Raw genomic sequence first — 5,330 nt, 5'->3', positions numbered from 1 at the left:
GAGAACAATAAAAGATTGAGACTATTTTTTAGTATGCAAATTGGACAATTTCTTATTATATTATGATGAGCCACTAAGTGTTATCCAAAACACCGATGCAACAAAGTATACACACTTTTATCCCAAATATCTATATTTGATAATCTATAGGTTGTGGAAAGTTATTACCATCTAGGATAATCTCTTGTTAAGTGTCACACTATGATTATATAAGTGGTGTTTGATTTGTTCATGTAGAGCACAAGTTGGTTACAATAAAATCCAAGTAATTATAGTTTAATAGAACTCAAGTAATACTTGAATGGGGCCACTAAACATAATCTGTAAGATGCACATATAAGTTCAAGAATTTATTTTCATTATTCTCGAATCACAGTACTCTCCCCATTAAACAATTATACCTTTAAAAAAATTAAACAAAAAAATTCTATCCACATTGAATAACAAGTCTTAAAGACATACCACAAAATGTATAAATAAATATTTGGCTACATGTTCCTTATAATCATACTGTAGATAGAAGTTTTTCTACTAATGCATATTCAAGTGAGCAAAACATATGCTCCTTAAATTTCATGTTCGTTCCTAAAGGAACCAACTTCTTTTGAAATTAGGTTCAACGTGATTTATAAAAGAATTCCTAGGGAAAAGTCCCTAGAAACCGTTGCGAGTTCCAACAACCGTGATATTTTTGTCATGTTAGACCTCAATTATTAATATTAAAGGAGCCCCAAGAATTTAACACGTGTACCAAACAAGAACACACATGTACTAATAGCTAATATTTAAAAGCTTTTTAAAATGGTCATTAGCTTATTTGTGCAGCCACAAGTACTGACACTTTTGAGTGATAAACAATTAGTGTAAAACATAGTGGGTATTAAGCAACACTTTGAAAGTAACTCACTCACAAAAGTAAACTTAAAAAATTGTTGAAATCCAACTCATGAGTTAGAAGTTCTAAATAGGCAAAGCTACTAGGAACTTTCACTTAATAAGAAAAATAAAATAAAAATATGTGGGCCCTCGCGAGAAAAACAAACAAATTAGAGGGCAAATTCCAAGCCACCCTGGCTAAGTAGGAATATTAATCAATACCCAAAACGCCCCCACAATAATTATATATTGAATTACCAAGTCTAAATTCCAAACCTAATATAGAAGGTTAGGTCTGGGAATATTACCAAGCGCTAAGGCAAGAAGCTCCTTTTCCTTTATATACCTGAAATAGTTGCTGCCTTAAACCCTGAAACGTCTGTATTCGTGGAGGGGAAGAACTGAACCGAAATTAGGGTTTAATAAATAGTGCTGTATTGTTCTCTTAAAATGGGCAACGATGATAAATGCATTTCTGACACCTCTTGTAGGAGGGCGGCTTCGGCTGTCCGGTGAACGTATTTGCATGATTGCTGAGCCCATTTTGTTCATCATTTCATCTTTGTATTTTTTTTCCCCTGTTTGCCAGGAAGAGGAAATGTTCTGAGAAAATGACGGTAAGGGAGCAGAGCATGAGTTAGTCTGGCATCTGTGTAGGTAGGGTTTTTTTTCTGTCTTTTGCATAGTAACGCTCATCTCATTTTCTCGATAACCAGACAATAGCTTGATATCTCCAATAATGGACAATTTTATTGTTATAATGGTTATACAATGCCAAATAGACAAAACAACACAAAAGTAAATACTAATCCACGCTGAAACCATGTTGGAGTGAAATCTGCTTAAATAATTTTAAGACTGGTTGAACTTAAGCATGGGAAAGTTGTTTCCTTTCAATAAAAGAAGCTTTTCATTTTAATCGGTTTTTTTGTAGCTCCAGTTTCCCCTGCTTTCTATGATATTTTTGCTCTTTTAAGTTTTCCGCAGAATGGTTTCTTTTTGTTTTTAACCCTACAACCCACAGCATTTCCTGAAATCCCATTTCTTTGAGACCTTTTGTCAAACAGTTTACATACCGTGTCTATACTTCCATATATTCCATATATGTCTACGAGAGCACTTGCAAAGATAACCACCTGGTAAAAAGTCCCTTCCATTGATCTTTATACATATTACAAAATCCCTCTGTCCTCTAGAGTTGTGGAATGTGGCATTTGATTAAAAGATTCTGAAGCCTTTTTGATAAATCCCTTTTGCGTATATTGTGCAATCATGGCATTTCATGAGACCATTTTCCTATGCGGTTTCCCGTCAAACAGTTCAGGACATTTTGCCATACATTTTACGTGCCTGGATACATGTTTACCAGGGCAGTTGCAGGAAAAAGTTCCAAAGTTCCTTCTAATGGTGGATATCATACCCGGTTCCAAAGTTCCCATTTTGGCACAGGCAGAGAGGATGGTATCAAAAATTGCAGTCTGCATTTAAACCAGCCGATTACATTTGAGTAAAAGTTTATAAATCCTTTCGAATTTACACATTTCGTGCAAGTCCTGCAACATGCCATGCATGTCAACGAGAGCACATTTCGTCAAACAGTTGAGGTGCGTTGTCTATGCTTCAACTAAAGTCATCTCTTTCTCTTTATACGTCTTACCAAATTTAAAGATCGGCTCATTCATTTAGAGCACATTCATTTAGAACACGTAATGGATGTATTGTCACGAGAATTTTCAAGACGTAACAGATTTACTGAGCAAGACAGCACTTTTCAAGCTTCTTGTTTATTTGGCATTATAAGCGTGACGAAGTGACGAAATGCACTTGTCAAGTTCTATTTATGGAGTGTTAAGTTAAAAAACACACCGATAAATAGTTTTGAAAGCGTAATTTAGCAAATTATTTGCAGCTAAAATTAGTGAATTTCTGATAATTATCTTATTTATATTGTTACAGCAATTTGAAATTTCAAGCTGTTGAGAAGGCACTTTAAAATGTATTTCTGTCCAAACTTTTATAGCAGAGCACCACATGGGTATTTATAGGAGTTTTGAAGACTGAATTCTACCGTTAGAAGTACGTACTTGCTGAGTAATTAATTAGTATTAAACAAAGCTAGTATTAATTAGCACTTTCCGTAGTTATAATTACAAAAATTGTTTCATTTAGTTTTAAGTTTTGAGATTATTTGTTAATTTCTGCTTATGTTTCTGTATCTTCCAGCTAATGTATTTGAATGAAGGTTATTTTTTAGCTGATGAAATGATGAACAGTTCATTCTAAAGCCGTTCCTTCAAAGGGCTAATGTATATGATTTAATGTTATAAATTCTTAATGTAATGTTTACCTACGAACTAGCTGTCCTCTATATTTTTCTTTACTTGTAACACAGCGTTTTTAAAAGACAGGTATACGATGTCTGATAAGCATAGAAATCTAAACTGCGATGTAGAAGAACATTTTCTGAATCCTCTGAATTTCTCAATCAGGGGAAGAGATTTAAAGTATATTCACTCTTACAAGGAACTAATATACTACAACTTTAATGCCTTTAAAGGAAATACTGTTCCAGTAGGAGAGGTACAAGATTTTAGAGAAACCCTTTCTCGCAGGAAATGAAGTTACTGGTCAAACCACTGATACAACACAAAGGGTTGAAACGGTTCAAAGGAATAACTCAAAATCGGTAAAATGAAGAGAGATTAATTCCATAAACAAAGCTAAGGATCTAGGTAGAAAAGGGAAAAAAATGGTGTGGAAAGGAAAAAGCTCATGACCCTCTCAAAGCACATTCTTCTTGTCAGGAAGTTTGTAAGGAACAACCTATAGATGTTTCCTTAGACAAACTAGTAGGAGAGGACATTCTAGGGAGGTTCCAGAAGGAAGCTGTCAACCACATCTTATGACAAGTACGAATCTCTCTACCATATATTCAGATCATGTTACTATCCGAAATAGTTGATTTGCAGTGCAAATTCGAGCCATAATCTGTAAGCTCTAGGATATTTTGTATTCTATTTAATATTTTGCTGAACTAGATTATAGAGGAGGAAGGATTTTGAAGAGGTCTTTTACTGAGATGATTCCCAAGGGTTTTCATAGTGCTTTTCAAATTAAAAGATTCGAGAGATAAGATCTTTAAACAAAAAAACTGGTTTTATAAGAGTTTAGGAATCTACATGCAAGCTTGGACCCCAACTTTAACCCTGATTAGAGAAAAATTAAATTTATTTCTTTATGGTTTCAACTTCATAATTGACCTATAGATTATAGAAACTCATCCATTTAGAAGCTGGAAATCAGTTGGACATTATCCAGAAACTCAATTTCTTATTTTGGAATAACTTTTCCTTCTTGCTAGACTTTGTTTATTAATGTATATTGAAAACCATAGTAAAATATGAGGAATGGAGCCAAAGCAGTCTTTATGATACAATAAGAGTAAAGGTTTAATAGAGGAAGAGACGATGTTGTTTGAAGCTTCAATTCGATCATAAAGGATGTTGTATTAATGTGGATCCAAGATGTCAACATTGTAGCCTAGGTCTAGAAACTTAACCTATCTATTTCTAAAATCAAAAACTACTAGAAGTTTAAATAATTACCAATTTGAAGATAATTCTGAAGAGTCCTTTCTTTTGTCTTAAATAACCTTTGTTTCTAAAATAGTATTATGGGAATAATACTACTTTTGTTACTCAACAATTGTTTCACCATTGCTGGTGACTATGACTGTCCCTAGCTTGCCCTAGGTGTCAACTCTTTATTCCTATTGGCCCTGCTATGCTATATCTCCCATTGGTAATGGTGATTGGCTAACTTGAGATTGATAGTACAACTCTGATTGAGAATCACACTCTTTGGGATGCTATTCAATCCCTTTCTGAGACATTGGAACTTGACTTGAAACAACACATTGTTACTCATTCTTTGTTTATCCAAGATTTCTTTGGAACTTTCACCACTAAAAAAACATGCATTAAAAGAAATATTAGCTCCATTATTGAGGAGTTTGGGGATTTTGGTAGCCATAAGGACAAGCAAATCGAGCTCGTTAACAAGCAAACCTCCCACTTGATAGAAACAAAGCAGTAGATTTTCAACAACACCAACACTACACCTCCCTCTGATTTGGAAAAGGTTGTCTAGGAGAAGTTGTTAGAAGTGCTTATTTAGCATTCTCAAGAACTTTACCTTTGTGTTCGAGGTCTTCCTCCCTCATCCTTTGTTCCTCTCCCTACATGCTACTCGTTTCTGAGTGAGCAATTGGCCATTTCATATATTTCACTTGATAGGGCTTGGATTGGACATGATGGCATTCATTTTCTTAGGTTCCTCACATTGGTTGACCACTTGCGAGCTCTTACAGAGAAGAGGAAGCAATTTTCTCTTCCCACTAAAATCTTTCTTGACGAGGACCTCACTAGATCACATGTGGTAGAGTTGAAACATTC

General features: G+C 34.5%; 1 long non-coding RNA gene and 1 other non-coding gene across 2 annotated transcripts; both read left to right on the top strand.

The window, feature by feature from the left end:
* The first annotated feature begins 1,201 nt into the window (after positions 1 to 1,201).
* Positions 1,202 to 3,032, top strand: LOC149546028 (uncharacterized). The gene is made up of 2 exons (XR_016353641.1): positions 1,202 to 2,480; positions 2,833 to 3,032. It is a non-coding gene; the product is annotated as an uncharacterized LOC149546028 (long non-coding RNA).
* LOC149546029 (small nucleolar RNA snoR1) lies at positions 1,330 to 1,416 on the top strand. The gene has a single exon (XR_016354960.1). It is a non-coding gene; the product is annotated as a small nucleolar RNA snoR1 (small nucleolar RNA).
* Positions 3,033 to 5,330: the final 2,298 nt, after the last annotated feature.

This window comes from Cupressus sempervirens, chromosome 7 (assembly GCF_028749045.1).
Source record: "Cupressus sempervirens isolate cs-2001-9-10 chromosome 7, ASM2874904v1, whole genome shotgun sequence".
NCBI classification, from domain to species: Eukaryota; Viridiplantae; Streptophyta; class Pinopsida; order Cupressales; family Cupressaceae; genus Cupressus; species Cupressus sempervirens.
Note: the sequence above shows the minus strand (reverse complement) of the source record. Positions and strands in the feature narration are given on the sequence as shown.